The sequence below is a fragment of the Kogia breviceps genome, chromosome 13 (genome assembly GCF_026419965.1).
Source record: "Kogia breviceps isolate mKogBre1 chromosome 13, mKogBre1 haplotype 1, whole genome shotgun sequence".
Lineage (NCBI taxonomy): Eukaryota > Metazoa > Chordata > Mammalia > Artiodactyla > Physeteridae > Kogia > Kogia breviceps.
Genome location: NC_081322.1, coordinates 36,914,501 through 36,931,754, shown reverse-complemented (window position 1 = coordinate 36,931,754; position 17,254 = coordinate 36,914,501). Strand labels below are relative to the sequence as shown.

Below are 17,254 nucleotides of genomic sequence, written 5' to 3'. Positions count from 1 at the left end.
CTAAATAGCCCTGGAAGTGCAAGATGAGGCATGGAGTTCTTAGTACAAATGAGAAGCAAGCACTTGTGTCAGCAGATTTTTGACAAAGGTGGAATAAATGGACAAGCCTCAGTTGTCTTTTCTTCTTCTATGTGAATGTGGTGAGCAGAAAGAATCTGTTACAGACAGAAATCATTTACTAAACAAAGATGAAACTTTTTACATAAAAATCTATGTTTTGCCTGGTGCCTGGCATGCTAGGATTATTTTGACAAAAAGTAAACAGCAAGGTGATATTGAGATGTGAGAGCAAAAAATTTATATCAATCCGTATATTATTCCATGAAAAGATCCAATCAATTTTACTCCCATTGCCAGAGGAAGAAGTTACGCAGCCATGTTGGGTAAGGTTCACAAATTGCTCTCCACTCAGGAAGTAAATAATATCTAAACCCTGCAAATTGAATTTCTATTAAGAAATTTACCTCTGGCTACCCTGGGGTTTATTAAATCTTTTAGTGCTTGTGGAGGAAGGCAATATATCTCAATGTACAAACCCAGGCTGATTGGGGTGAAGAATTTTAATTTTTAGCGTCAGGGACATACCTCACCTTTTAAAACAGGTTTAATGAGAAGGGAGCAGACAAATGTTGCTTTAAAAGCCATTCTGATTCTCCGTGTGTTGTCCTTTATCCATATGACCACCCTGTTGCTAGTTTCGTGTACTTTACAAATTGGAATTAATGGATTTTTTGCATAAGAGTTTCAAGGTCAGAGTGTCATAAATTGAGTAAATAAATAAATCCCTCTCTATCATCGACTTGCTGTGTACTTAACATCTATATGTTCATTATTTTCTGCATTCATAAGATGCCAGTACTGCTATTAATAAAATTTGTATTTCCTTTACAGGGCTTGTTTAACTAGAAAATGTAAGTGGCAGTCCTTAACCTAACATTTTTCAAAGGAGAACAAGTGGAAATGTTTATTCTGCTCTTGCACTGCCCGTTTTCAGATTCTCTTCTATAAGAACAAGTAATAATAATAGCAGCTATTATTAATCTATATTGAAAATTTACTATGTAAAAGCTATTTTGCATGTAAGGTTCTCATTTAAGAAAGGTATTATTATCCCCATTTTTATGATGGAGGAAACTGAGGCTCAGAGAGTTTTAAGAACTTGCCTGTGTAGTCGAGGATAATAAGTATCAGAGCCAGATTTTGAATCTGGCCTGTCAGGATAGGCTGGATTAGGCTGGATTATGCCAAAATCTCGGTGGTTTAAGACGGCAAAGATTTATTTTTCTAACCCTTGGCATCACATGTCCATTTTGCCTCTAAGGGTCTCTGATTCATTGTTTATTCACTCAGAATCCAGGCTAGATAACTGGACAGGGTGACTGGGAGAGCGAACAGGCCAATCGGGCATGGGCTCTTATGGCCTTCTCCCTGAAAGTGATGAGCGCATGTCTTCTCTCATTTCATTGGCCAAAGCAATTCACTTGGCCCTGTCTCATTTCACTTGGGCAGGGAAATGTGTTATTACCATGTGTCAGGCAGGCAGGCAACAGGCAGTGTCAGTAGATAGCTTAATACCATGTGTATTCAAAAGAAACCTATATTGGTCTTTGTATATGTTAGCTTTAAAAAATTCCAATACATATTAGCTACAACTTAAAAAGGGCCCTAGATCTGTTCTGAGGTTCAGAAAAGATATGACCGCTCCAAAACTTGTTCGAATTCAGTTATCTGAATTAATGACTTTCTGGTAGAAGAATTCAATGGTTTTATGATTTGTTTCCCTAAAATGGCAGTATTTATAATGATTTGTTTGTTAGCTAGATTTTAAGGAATAGATAGATTTAAAAGTAACCAGCATGGATATCTTGAGAAAATAATTTAAAGGACAGAAAACATTTCCTAGTTCCTGTGAGGGTCCCCCTCAAGGATTCCCAAGTATATAATCCATAGCAGAGACTGAAAATCAGAATTTTAATTCAAATGGGATAAATCATCTGGTACCTTCTTCTGGGATTGTTTTTGTAAAATAGGAAGGTGTAAGTTAACTCTCAAGTGTCAATTTGAACAAGCCCGTGAAGCAAATGACAGGAAGATTGGTTAGAGAAATTTCTGCAGCAGAGAGGACAGTGTTGGTTGGGACTTGAGACAAGAGAAATCTTAGCTGTCCTAAAATAAAAATTCTGTGCCGTGATGGCAATTAATAGCCTGTCACACAAAAATAGAATGAGATCATCTGGAATTCTGTCTTGTAGTTTAGTCCAGAATTTGTGATTTTAACTTTGACAGTTAAATTTTGTGCTTCTTTCAACATTCAGCATAGCAACTCCATAAAGGCATAACATACCTACCAGAGCTCTTAGCTTCTGCCTTGCCATGCCGGCCGGGGCTCTTGCGTGCTCTGTGAAAGATGCCATCACACAATTAAAGTAATATTTTCCCTGAGGTTCCCTGGGGCAGACTGGTTCTGCAATTTTCCAGTAATTGTTTGGGAAAGACAGCCCTAGATTTAGTCTTTCTCTTTAATCTTTTCTCCCTCAATTCTCTGCACTGTGGCTCCTGGCTTCTCTTTTGCCAGCCTCACTTAAGTACTTGGGACTGGGGTGGAGTGGGCTGTGCCATTAATTACGGAATGGGGTTTAGTGCCTCCCTGAATGGGCTCCTACTCCAGAAATCCCCTCTATCCCTGCAGACCAGTGCCTAAAATATCTCTCCACAATTGTGATGACAAGGTTAAAGTATTCCTCGGCATCGGGACCTGTGGAAGGAAGAGCTGAGGTGACCTTTTGGGTTTAACGTACTTCTTTTGTTTTGAGTTCACAACGTGGGAAATGACTAATGTCTGTGCATATAGATTTTTTTCCTTTTACTTATCCGCTCCCACAACGAACCTGTGAGGTTGATGGGCCACAGGTGATTGGTATTGATTGTTTTTATTACTGTTTCCCTCCATTTCACTGGTAAGAAAATGGAAGCTCTGAGTTGTTGGCCAAGTCAAACAGAAAATGCTAGAATCTGGCTTTTCAGACTCCAGGTCCGATGCTCTTTTTTTTTTTTTTTTTTTGCGGTGCGTGGGCCTCTCACTGTTGTGGCCTCTGCCGTTGCGGAGCACAGGCTCCGGACGCGCAGGCTCAGCGGCCATGTCTCACGGGCCCAGCCGCTCCGCTGCACGTGGGATCTTCCCGGACCGGGGCACGAACCCGTGTCCCCTGCATCGGCAGGAGGACTCTCAACCACTGCACCACCAAGGGAAGTCCCCGATGCTCTTTTCTTATACAATGTTTACATTTTCTTGTTAGCATCTTGTTATGAGGAGTAATAACATGGAAGTAATTAATAATATTCCAATGTACTCCCTTTAGAATCCCTAGTAGTTACCCGGCAGTTACAGACCTGGACTTCCTATGGGAAGAGCTGCTTGGGGATGGAGTCCCTCTTGTGATGTGGTCTGCCGCCCTCTGCTGGCCAAGTAGCCCATTTTTCTCGTTGCTTGATTTCTTCTGGATTTAATCTTGATCTTCCTAGCGCAACATCTTTCAGCAGAGTGTGCAACTCTTATCTGAAGGTGAGAAACCATTCTGGTTGGCACTGCACTAAGGAAAATATCCGAGAAGATCAAAGAATTAGGATTTGATATTTCTTCAACCATATACTCCTGTGTGTGAAGGCTCCCTTTTCTCCTGCCATCTACTGAGGGACACTTTCATTATCCAGTTCCCAGAGTGGCCCTGGCCTCACCTTGGCTCTGGCATTCTCCTAATTCCCTTTAAAAGAGAATAAACTCTCTTCTCCAAGTCATGCCGAGGGAGGCAGCCAAGAGGACTGATGCCAGAGGTATATCACACATCTAGAAGCCTAGGAGACCAGGAAGGAATTGGGCCGAAACTCCTCAGGATGGAGAGGACCCATGACTAAGGTCAGAAAGGCAGGTTGGGTTCTGCAGGGTGGCAGTGGGGGTGTGGGTCTCTGGTGGGAAGAGGTAGGTCTTCGTGGAGTGGGTCCAAGTCCAATAGATGAACCAAGACTACAAGGCAGGCAATTGAAAATTAAGTGAAAGTGCTTACTTAGGGCAGGGACAGATGAGCAGCTTAGCTAGTTAAGAGTTGATTAATAGATAAAAGGCAGGAGTGCTCACATGCTAACTTGAGATTTTTGTTGCATGATCTTCTCTAGGACAGTAGAGAAGCAATTATATATGGTGGCCTTGACCACTGTCAAAAGGAATTGTCCATTTTCATCATCTGTAATATACTATCTGTGGGTTGTTAATTAGGATTCTTACTCTGATGAGTCTTGGAACAATTTATGTAATTACCATACGTGTCACAACATTATCTGGTGCAAATGCCAGAAGTAAGGTGGCAAATTATCTTATATCGGTGGTTCTCAAAGTGTGGTCTCTGGATTAGCAGCATCGGCATCACCTGATGGAAATTCATTAGAAATGCAAATTCTTGGGCCCCATCCCAGACCCACTGAATCAGAAACTGGGGGTAGGGCCCAGCAAGCTGTCTTTTAACAAGCCCTCCAGATGATTGTGATGTATGCTCAAGTTTGAGCAGCACTGCCTTGGATTATAAGTATAAATGACTAACATTAGATTGTTTCCACTAAGGGAGGACTATAAATGATTTGTTGGCTGAAGAGGGAAAGGTTGCAGAAAGACAAGGCAAAGATTGAAAAGACACATGTCTCTGCTGTGTTCAGAATGGCTAAGATTGCTTGATGTTTGACCACTGGATAAATGGGGGCAATAACAGTATCATACAGCTTAAGGCTGGATTGCCAAGGTCACAAAAGGGCAAGGTGGAGAGTCAAAGAAATGGTGACAGCCAGGATTGATCAAGCACACTCTGTGATTGTTCTGGGACATGGTCGTGAAGCGTTGCCCTGTGTTCTGAGTCTGTGACTGACCTTCTTTGATATAGATGCAGTAAAATGATACCTTCCTGGAAAGGGCAAGACCAAAATTATTTCAAAGAAATTAATTTTCGCAGATAAAAGGAATTGACAGTGTCCTCTGAGAATTTTATTTTAAAATATTTATTCAATTTGGGGAATAATAAATGTTAAAAGCCTCAGAAAGCTTCTTCTTTAATCCTTTATTAAAAGTATGATTCAAAAGTCTTCAGTTAAAAAAAAAAAACACAGAAGGGCCATAAGCATCATCCTAGTATTCACTTTCTTGTTATTTCTTTCTTGAAAAACCAGCGTTTGAAAAAACATGGTGTTATGTAATAAAGTGTTTCTGGAGAATTTAGTCCTTATGGCTGGAATTCCTGAAACTGCAAAATAAGTCACTGGTTGTCATCTTGTGCCAGGGAGATGAAGGGAAACCTGTTCTCAATTACTGGGCAGCTGGTATGTTTTAATTGTTTGCTTTTTATAAGCAGTAAAATAAAAGTAGTCCTTAAGTATCCTAATATACTGTTAATGCTGTGCTTCCCACAATTCTCGTGCATCACAATCCCCAGGGAACTTGTTAAAAATGCAGATTGCCCACCCCTCGAGATTATGATTTAGTAGGGATATGATTTTTTTTTTTTTTTTTTTTTTTTTGCGGTATGCGGGCCTCTCACTGTTGTGGCGTCTCCCGCTGCGGAGCACAGGCTCCGGACGTGCAGGCTCAGCGGCTATGGCTCACGGGCTCAGTTGCTCCGCGGCATGTGGGATCTTCCCGGACCGGGGCACGAACCCGTGTCCCCTGCATCGGCAGGCGGATTCTCAACCACTGCGCCACCAGGGAAGCCCGGGATATGATTTTTAACAAGCATCCAAATGATTTTGGTGCAGGTGGTTTGAAGACCACACTTTTCGAAACCCTGCCCAGGGTCTACCCATAATTTATGTGCTCATTATTTGAGCATTTCTGAAAGTGACTGACAATTCACAAAAAGCCAGTTTAGTGTATGTAGGTAAAGACTTAACAGTGAGCAACACATGCTTACTCTAATAGAGCTACGTTATTTGGCATTTGGGGCAAATGAGTATTACACACACACACACACACAATTTTAAAAATTAACAGCCTTTATTTTTTAAAGCAGTTTAGGTTTGCAGAAAATTGAGCAGGTAGTACAGAGTTCCCTCTCTGCCCTGCTCAGAGTTTCCCCTCTTGTTAACATCTTGCATTAGTGTGGTACACTTGTTACAACTGAACCAATATTGGTACATTATTATTAACTAAAGTCTATAGTTTACATTAGGGTTCATTCTTTGTGTCATACAGTTCTATGGGTTTTGACAAATGCATCATGTCTCGTGTCCATTATTACAGTATCCTGCAGAATAGCTTCACTGCTGTAAAAACTTCTCCGTGCTCCACCTATTCATCCCTTTCCCACCCCCTTCTCTGAACTCTTGGCAACCACTGAGCTTTTCATTGTCACTATAGTTTTGGCTTTTCCGGAGTGTCATATAGTTGTAATCATATAGTGTGTAGACTCTTCAGACTGGTTCTTTTCACTAAGCAATATGCATTTAAGATTCCTTTATGCCTTTTAGTGGTTTGATAGCTTATTCCTTTTTATTGCTGAATAATATTCCATTGTATGGATGTCCCACAGCTTGTTTATCCATTCACTTTTTGGAGGCTGTCTTGTTTGCTTCCAGTTTGGGGCAATTATGAATAAAGCTGCTGTAAACATTTGTGCGCAGGTTTTTGTCTGGATGTGACTTTCAGCTCATTTGACTAAATACTTAGGAGTGATTGCTGGATTGTATGGTAAAGCTATAGTTAACTTTGTAAGGATATGCCAAACTGTTTTTATAAAGTGGCTGTATCATTTTGCATTCCCATCAGCAATGAATGAGAATTCCTATTGTTCCACATCCATGCCAGCATTTGATATTGTTCATTTTTTTTTGATTTTTGCCACTTTAATAGGCATGTAGTGGTATCCAATGGATGTTTTATAATAATTTGCAATTATCTAATGACATATGATGTTGAACGTCTTTTTATATGCCCATTTGCCATTTGTATATCTTCTTTTTTTTTTTTTTTTTTTTTTTTTTTTTTGCGGTATGCGGGCCTCTCACTGTTGTGGCCTCTCCCGTTGCGGAGCACAGGCTCCGGACGCGCAGGCCTAGCGGCCATGGCTCACGGGCTTAGTTGCTCCACGGCATGTGGGATCTTCCCGGACCAGGGCACGAACCCGTGTCTCCTGCATCGGCAGGCGGATTCTCAACCACTGCGCCACCAGGGAAGCCCCTGTATATCTTCTTTAATGAGGTATCTGGTTGGATCTTTTTCCTGTTTTGTGATTGGGATTTTTAAAATTTATTTTAAACATTTAAAAAATTATTTATTTATTTATTTTTGGCTGCATTGGGTCTTTGTTGCTGTGTGCAGGCTTGCTCTAGTTGCAGTGAGCGGGGACTACTCTTCGTTGCAGTGCACGGTCTTCTTATTGGGGTGGCTTCTCTTGTTGTGGAACATGGGCTCTAGGCTTGTGGGCTTCAGTAGTTGTGGCTTGTGGGCTGAGTAGTTGTGGCGCATGGGCTTAGTTGCTCTGCGGCATGTGGGGTTTTCCTGGACCAGGGCTTGAACCTGTGTCCCCTGCATTGACAGGCAGATTCTTAACCACTTTGCCACCAGGGAAGTCCCTGGGTTGTTTTCTTATTGTTGCTTTTTTTTTTTTTTTCTCCAGTATGCGGGCCTCTCACTGTTGTGGCCTCTCCCGTTGCGGAGCACAGGCTCCGGACGCGCAGGCTCAGCGGCCATGGCTCACGGGCCCAGCCGCTCCGCGGCACGTGGGATCTTCCCGGACCAGGACACGAACCCGTGTCCCCTGCATCGTCAGGCGGACTCTCAACCACTGCGCCACCAGGGAAGCCTCTTATTGTTGCATTTTAAGAGTTCTTTGAATACTTTGGATACAAGTCCTTCATCAGATATATTTTATAAATATTTTATCTCAGTCTTTGGCTTGTCTTTTTATTTCCTTAACAGTCTCTTTTGTGTAACAGAAGGTTTTGATTTTCTTGCAGTCCAGCTTACCAATTTTTTCCTTCATAGATTGTGCTTTAGGTGTTCTATATAAAAACTCATCGCCAAACCTGAAGTCACCTAGATTTTCTCCAGCGTTATCTTCTAGAAGTTTTATAGTTTTGCATTTTACATTTAGGCCTATTATCCATTTTAGTGTTTTTGCAACATGTGTAAGGCCCGTGTCTAGATTCTTTTTTGCGTGTGGATGTCCATTGTTACACCATTTGTTGAAAAGACTGTCATTTCTCCACTGAATTTCCCTTGTTTCTTTGTCAAAGATTAGTTGACTATATTTGTGTGGGTCTATATTTTGGGTCTCTATTCTGTTCTATTGATCTGTTTGTCAGTTCTGTCACCAATACCACACTATCTTGGTAATTACTGTAGTTTAACGTATGTCTTGAAGTCAGGTAATGTCAGTCCTCAGACTTTGTCTTCAGTATTGTGTTGGTTATGCTGGATCTTTTGTCTTTTCATAGAAGCTTTAATTTATATTTTTGTCCTCACAAAATAACTTGCTAGGATTTTGACTGGGATTGTATTGAATCTATAGGTCAAGTTGGCAAGAATTGATATCTTAAGAATATTGACTCTTCCTAACAAGGGAAATAAATTTTTTGATATGTAAACATTTCTCTGTAAGCTTTAAAACTTTACATAATAAAATACTTTCACAATAATATTTATAAAGTGTAATGTTAATTTCTCTAACTTTCTAAATGTATATGAAATAAAATTTGACATTTTCCTTATGGCTTGGGGTGATCATTTTGAGTTTGTGCACTGGTTACTAACACAGTTATTTCTACTGCTTCATATTCTTTCTCTGTATCAGGTATCTTAGTTATCATTATGGCTAATTGTTTGCATATCTTTGTCACTAGCTGGATTGTGGGCTTCTTCAGGGCCAGGATCGTATTGTGGCCATTGCTGTCTCCCAAATCTGGTAGACTGTTTATAAATGTTTGTCAAGTGGATCGTGATTGTCTCTAGTATCCATTTCTCTCTCTTTTAACGTTTGCTTCTAGTCTGTTATATTAAAGAAAAACAGAAAAGTCAACTTCGTTAAGAACTGCCTGCTTAAAAAGGGTCGATAAGGCTCTTAACAAAGTCCTTAGTACAATTTTTGTGGAAGCTATTGTGGCTTTTGGTGAAGTACAGGGCTACTGCGTATTTTTTTCTTTTTCTTTTTTTTGGATGCTCCACACGGCTTACGGGATCTTAGTTCTATGACCAGGGATCGAACCCTCGGCAATGAAAGTGCAGAGCTCTAACTGGTGGACCACCAGGGAATTCCTGACTACTGTGTATATTTAAACATACAGAAAATTTGAATTCCCATGTGCTCTCCACTTAAATAATTGTTAACATTTTGCCATAATTTCTTTATCTCGCCCACTCAGTGTAGTAACACACACATATATTAACACATACAAACACATATCCTGTACCATTTGAAAATTTGTAATAAGTTCAAAAGTTATAAATACTTCAACATGTATCATCTAAGAATAAAGACAATGGAAATACTTTATTATACTTAAGGAAGTTAATAGTAATCATAAACATTATTTAGCAGCCATTCCATATTTAAATTTCTCTAGTTGTTACAAAAATGTCTTTTTATAAGCCAGTCTAGGTTCCCACATTGCAGTTGGCTGGTGTGTTGTGTTTTGTGATGTGATATGTTAGGTTGTACTGTGTGGCTTTGGGTAAGTTCCTTTACATCCCTGTGTAGTGTAGGATTATCTATAATATTGTTTTGAGCTCTGAGAGTCTATAATTATGGGCCATTTTAGGTCGATAATTTTGCATTTTATTTTTAAGGAACCAAAAAAATAGAAATGTTATGAAGGAATTTGACAGGAACTGATAAGCCACCAAATAGAAGAGCAGTGTATTTAAGTGCTCAGGTGAAGTCCATGGAGTTTTTTTTCCAGTTTTATTGAAAAATAATTGACATATGTTACATGGAGCTTTTAAATTATTTCTTCTATGTAGAACTCAGCTGTGTGAAAGTAAAAATCTATCTATGGAGATTGATGTCTTTAAATACTACTGAGAACCAGGATAGGAATTGAGGCCATGGATCACTTATTGAAGCTTTTTCCAGCATAATAATCTTCTTAACTATTGTGACCCTGCTCAGAAAATAAACATTTTAGACAACTGAATTAATTTCTCATGCCAAATAGTAATAATTTTAAAATATTTTAAAACCTATCATTTAGTAATAATTTTAGACTTTTTGAAAAATTACTGAAAATAAGAACTCTGCATATCCTCCACTCGGATCCCCCAGATGTTTATATCTTCCTTAGCTAAAGTACAATTCTCAAAATTCCTTCAAACTTTCCTTAAAAAAAAGGGTTTCTTTTTTGGCTTAAGGAGTATCTTCATTCACTTTCATATTAGACTATCCACTATGCTTGAACTTTAAAAATCCCACACCCACTTTACAGACTGGATAAGATCATTCTTTACCACATCCTCACATTTACTTTTAAAATTTCTAAGCTCATCTCCAGTATTTTTCCTTATAAGGAGCTAGAGACCCACTACAAATATGGTAGGGTGGGTTCTGAATAATTTGTCTTTGGTTTAAACTTAAGGCTTTATTCCGGAGAATGCCTTTTAGAACACAAGTATGAAAAAAAATATTAGTAAAGCACTTGTATGACAAAGCTGGCTGCAAAATCCAGAAATGAATGTTGGCATTTTAGCTTCCTTCCAGTTACAATTTTAAAAAATTGTCATTGCCCTGAAGTGCTTAAGAGATTATGGCCTTTACATTTTTTTTAATTTTAAAGGTAAAGTCCTGAGAATAATTTACGGTCAAACTGCTTATTTTTGTTATTTTTGAGATTAATATGTAATGTTTAAATAGTGCTACGTAGTGTTTCCTCTCTCTACCCTGCAGCTGTACTATACTATTATATATTTTATATCAATATATAAGCATTTCATTTAAAAACTATGTTCCAGACTAAATAAGCTTAGCGTCCTCAAGCAAAATATTTAAAATCTAATTGTAATTAACCTTGACTTTTGTTATGATTTATTTTTAGCATAGGCCTTTCAGTTGCTTTGGTTGATTTTATGAATATTGACACTTGTCTTAATAAAGCTCACGTAGAGAGACATTTGGAAGTGGTATTGGTGAAAAGATGGCTTAAAATTCAGGAATTTGGGCAGGAAGTTATGTAAATTCATATTTTATTTTTATGTGTACAATTTAATCATTTAAAAATTTAATAGAATATTTCTTACATGAAGTTCACCATTATGTTCATCTTTCTTAGAGGATTAGTGAGATTAAGGGAATAATATTAACTCAAAGCCGAGAAATTAAACTGTGAAAGCCAGAGTCAGGCTTTAAGGAGTTGCTGTAATGAAAGTCTATCAAAAAAAGAAAATTGGGGGCTTCCCTGGTGGCACAGTGGTTGAGAGTCCGCTTGCGGATGCAGGGGACATGGGTTCGTGCCCCAGTCCAGGAAGATCCTACATGCCGTGGAGCGGCTGGGCCCTTGAGCCATGGCCCCCGAGCCTGCGCGTCCGGAGCCTGTGCTCCGCAACGGGAGACGCCACGACAGTGAGAGGCCCACGTACCGAAACAAAAAAAAAAAAAGAAAAAGAAAATTGGGTTAAGAACTAGAAATCTTCCACATATAATTCAGTTTTTTCGTTTCTTTTTTTTCTTTTTTTTTTTTTTAATAGGGAAAAGAGTCTTTAGCCAAAAGGGATATGTTAGGCTATCAAAACACATTGTAGCCTCATACTGCTACTTCCATGACCTTAAGAATATTATTAGTGCCCCATGGGTATGGTAACCAGATATCTTTGATAAGATCAGTTTCTTAAACTAGATTGCCAAGGTAAAGTTTAAAACATGAGGAGAAATTTAAATTTATCACCGAAGAAAGTTAAATCTACCTGTGTCAAAATGTCAATACCAATTAAATTATGTTAAGAATGGTGGCTGGGTGGAGGAAGAAAGGGATAACAGAGAGAACTAATCTATATGGACCAGTTTGGATGTGTTTAATCTGCTAAATAACCGAAAACCCTGACTCAAAAGGGCTTGCATATGATTATCTCCCATAGCATGAAGTCCACATGTGAATGCTCCAGATTGTCGATTGATTCAAAGGTTGATTCAGTTGCTCAACAGAGCAGGAATATAAGTTCTCTGTATCTTTCTGTTCTCCCCTCTTGGACCTGTTGACTTAGCTCCCCGCATGGTTGCAGGATGGCTGCCACAGCTCCAGGAATGGTCACGAACACAATGACATTGGGCACAGGGGATGTTTATCCCCAACTAACTTTTTTGTCAGTAAGGGGAGAGAGCCTTTCCCAGATTTCCCACACATCATAGTATCCAGAATTATACCTCATGCCTGTGTCTAAACTAATCCTTGATAATAAGAACAGGAAACCAGGCAGTGTGGAGTGGGCCCCCCCCCCTCTTCTGAGCACCAGGATGTACAGAGGAGAGGAGACACCCAAACAACGTAAGCATCTTTTTAGCAAAAGGGGAAGAGAGGACTGGATTTTGGTCTCTTCTACTATGAGTAGCATCATTTTTCCATCTCTAATCAAATTTCAATATTTAGTATCAAGGGATTGGGAGGAGCTATCAGATGAATTTACCATATATGGGTCCATGTGTTAATGAACCAATGTGCCAAAACAAACTCAGCTTAAAGACATTGAGGGAAAGAAAGTGGTAACTAACTCAGTCAATGAGTAAAAGTTCAGCTGTGCTCTGAGGGCTGAAGCACATCAGTGCTGTGACCCACAAAAGAGCAGTTAACCTTCTTCATCTCAAATCTTTTTTAGCTATCTATAGAAGAGAATTTCTATTTTAAACTGAAGAGACTTCTGCAAAATATCTGGTTGTGGAGTTTATGAAAAGGATTCTGAAAAAAGGATGCATTTTGTGTTATCTTAACAATATGTCTTATCCTGAGGCTTGTTTGAAGTTGGTAAATAGAAGCATGTAGTTCCAAAAGAGATTTTGGTGTATATACCTATACGAGACATGTGGAAATTTTAAATACTTTTGAAATGTAAAAATAAAATTTGTAGCTTATCAAAGTATATGGTAGATAAGAAATGTGACTGATTATTCTAATCCTTTACTTTGAAGCTATGTTGCATGGCTTGGTCCATAACTTCCTGCTCTTCCACTTAATATAACAATAAAACCTTATAAATAATAATTTAAAAAACCCCTTAGAACCCTTTACTTCATGACCCATGTATGTGTAATGGATTATGTAATTCTGGTTAACTGCTTGTCTATCCCCACAAGACTCTAAGCTCTCCTGATGGTTTCTGAATTTTTATATAGATGGCTTTGGGACTGCACTCTCTTTGAAGGGCAAGAATGTATGGAGGGCTTGAAGTTTTGTTTTCCCAGTACTAAAATCATCATGAACAATCAGAAGAATTGTAGTGAGGGTAAGCATGGGGGTGCTGGTTGAGATGGTGGGGCCTCAGGCACCCCTCGAGCCACTCCTTGGTTTACGGTGACCAACTCAAAACTATGTCTATAGTTCATTGTCATCTCCCTAGCACAAAACAATGTGATTCCAAACACTAGTTGAATGACCGAATAACCAGAATCTATTCCCGTTTGCCAAAAGCAGAAACTAAGTTACTTGTCACATGAAGTAATGGGTGTTGCCTTTTTCTTTGTTTTCCTAATTGTAAAGCTTGCAGGAAGTGGAATGACAGAATTTTTTTTTAACTCTAATGGTCCAATTGTGCAGAGATGTGTATTCCCCCTTTCTGAAATAAATCTTCATGTGATTTTTTGTGAAAGGCTACAAAGGAAATAAAACTTATAGGTATATACACCAAAATCTCTTTTGGAACTACATGTTTCTATTTACCAACTTCAAACAAGCCTCAGAATAAGACTTTTTTTTTTTTTTTTTTGCGGTACGCGGGCCTCTCACTGTTGTGGCCTCACCCGTTGCGGAGCACAGGCTCCGGACGCGCAGGCTCAGCGGCCATGGCTCACGGGCCCAGCCGCTCCGCGGCATGTGGGATCCTCCCGGACCGGGGCACGAACCCGTGTCCCTTGCATTGGCAGGCGGACTCTCAACCACTGCGCCACCAGGGAAGCCCAGACATTTTATTAAGATAGCACAAAATGCATCCTTTTTTCTCAGTCCTTTTAATATCTGAAAATCTCTCTATCTCACCTTACATTTGAAGGGATGCTTGTGTGTTGAATTTTAGTCAATATTCTCTGCTCTCAGAGTCTGTGGCCATTGCTTTGCTACCTTCTAGCATTTATTGCAACTGGTATATAAAGTGTTGGTCTTGGAAATTGTCTTCAGTCAAAGGAGCTACCCTGGAATTCAAATAAACATCTCTCAGAGCTGATATAGTCGATAGAGAAAATGGAGTCTGCAAGTTGCTAGTTCAGAATCATAGGATGAGTACAGGCAGTGAGGTTTAGTGGTTTTAAGCATGAACTTTGAAGTCAGACAGTCCTGAGTTTAAGCCATGGCTCCCCTTCCTTCTTATTTGATGCGTTACTGTGGAAAATTACTTAACCTCTTAAGTCTTAGTTTCCTTGTGCATAATATAAAGGAGATAATAGTGTCTATAACATGATTGTTGTGATGATTCAATCGGAGTGCTCACTAAACCTTTAAGCACATAAAATGTCCTCAGTAAAATATATTTATTATTCATTATTATTGTTAGAATCAGTCATAATAATACTTATATAAATGTCTTGATAAGAGTTTATGGGGTAGCCCATTTGTACAAGAAGCACATTTTAAAAAATTATTAAAAAAAGTAAGAACATTGAAGTGGAAATTCAAATAGCATAAATGTGGATAAAACAAAAATGAAGAGACTTATTTGCGCTACAGCCTAACTTTACTTCCCAGAGGAAACCACTGAGAAATGTTTAAAAATTAATTTTTCCTTTCGGCCGGAGCTGCCATCTTCCAGTAATTTGCCAACATGACCAACACAAAGGGAAAGAGGAGGGGCACCTGCTACATTGTTCTCTAGGCCTTTTAGAAAACATGGAGTTGTTCCTTTGGCCACATACATGCGAATCTACGAGAAAGGTGAGACTGTAGATATCGAGGGAATGGGTGCTATTCAAAAAGAAATGCCGCACAAACGTTACCATGGCAAAACTGAGAGAGTCTACAGTGTTACCCAGCATGCTGTTGGCATCCTTGTAAACAAACAAGTTAAGGGCAAGATTCTTGCCAAGAGAATTAATGTGCATATCGATCATATTAAGCACTCTAAGAGCCGAGATAGCTTCCTGAAACGGGTGAAGAAGGAAAAAGAAGGAAGCCAAAGAGAAAGGTACTTGGGTTCAGCTGAAGCGCCAGCCTGCTCCACCCAGAGAAGCACACTTCGTGAGAACCAATGGAAAGGAGCGTGAACTGTTGGAGCCCATTCCCTATGAATTCATGGCATGATGGGTGTAAAGAAAATAAAAGACCTGGACGGTATAAATGTTTCTCTTAATTGAGTAGAAGTGTGTGTTGCCCTCCCCCAAACAAACATTTAAAGCACACACACACACAAAATAAAAAAATAAAAAAATAATAATTTTTATGTAAAATATTTCCCAAACACTCATTAAGGTGGTCTATCAACTTTGAACAGTGTCAGTTGACCCCATGCCATAAAAATTGGTGAATGTAGGTCTGTTTTCACATTTTCTTTCTACCTCCGCCACACTAATTTCATTTGGGTTAATTACCTTTTGGTTTTTCTATTGATTACTTTTATAACTTTAGATTATACACCTAAGCCCTATTTCTTGATCTGATTTAGACAAAATCATGCTCCCTGTGATTGACATGAGGAAAGTAGCACTCCTATCCTTTCCAATTCCCCTTCCCATATAACCAACTCCCAACTATCATCACATATATTACTTTTACATTGCCAAGATATATTTATATTGTTTGGTAATATATATTTATATCTTACATGTTGGTCTGTAGGTCGATTCTGAAAATGGAAAATAGAGTTTTTATAATATTATGATTATATAAATATTTTCTTTGCAAAGTCAAATTGTATGATTGGACTTGTGGAGAAGATATGATCTTAATGTCACAAAATTAGTGTTGTTCATAAAGAATGTTCTAAGCACAAAGCTCAGATGGACTTTCTTTTTTAACACTGTCAATTTTTCAAGATCATGCCACTGTTTATTTAGACCTCATTCTTTTCCACATTTGTTTCTCCTGACACTTTATTTTTCTTTTTTATGCAAGAAAGCATCATATCTTAAGATTGTCCAGCTGCTTAACCGTAATTTTTCTTTTATATAGATTAACCATATTAGGTGCAAGGGTACCATATTAGGGTACAAGGGAAATAAACTTTCTCATTTTTTTACATCGCAAACTATATCTATCTTACCCTCATATTTGATAGATTCTTGGGTATTGAATTTCAGGTTCAATATTACTTCCTCTGAATTTGAGACCATTGTTTGGCTGTCTTTTAACGTTTAGTGTGACTGATGATAAATCTGTTGCCATTCTGTTTCTCATTCCTATGTATGAAACTTTTGTTGGTTTGTTTCATCCTCAGGAAGGTCTTTTGGAACCTTCTCTTTATCCTTGGGATTCTTGAATTTCACAAGGATTTGTTCATGTTTTCTGCTTGGCTTTCACTGGGACTACCATATGAAGGCTCATGTCTGTCTTCAGTTCTGGGAGATTTTTTTCAGTCATATATTTCATTATTTTATCTCTATTTCTTTTTTCTTTCTGGAACTTTTATGAGATAAATATGTGTTCTTGAGGATTTATCCTCTATGAATCAACTTTTCTTTCATATTTTCTCTTTTGATTGTATGATGTGTGTGATCTTTTTATATTTCTCAGTCATATTTTTAGTTTCCAAGAACAATTTGGTTTCTATTTCCTTTCTTTTTTGGAGGGAGAAGGTTATAATACCATCTCAAATATCTCTGGGAGTACTAAGTAGCTTTCTTTTGTATCAGGTCAGTTGTTTTCTTGGCTCGTCTTGGTCCTTCTCGTGGATTCTTGCTGTTCCTCAGATACTGTTAATGCTTGATTGTCTACTCAGATTTGTGAAAAAAGAACAAAGTTCATTGATAAAGGTAGCTGCTGTGGATTTTCTTTGTGTCATTGTAGTGAGGCACTGATTTTTAAAAGATTTTTTTGATTGAAAAATTAATGCATACCAAGACTAAAAATTAAAAACAAAAAAAAGGTATACACTGAAAACCAT

At 38.6% G+C, this 17,254-nt stretch overlaps 1 pseudogene; it reads left to right on the top strand.

Moving 5' to 3' along the window:
- The first annotated feature begins 14,980 nt into the window (after positions 1-14,980).
- Positions 14,981-15,513, top strand: LOC131768080 (large ribosomal subunit protein eL21-like; annotated as a pseudogene).
- Positions 15,514-17,254: the final 1,741 nt, after the last annotated feature.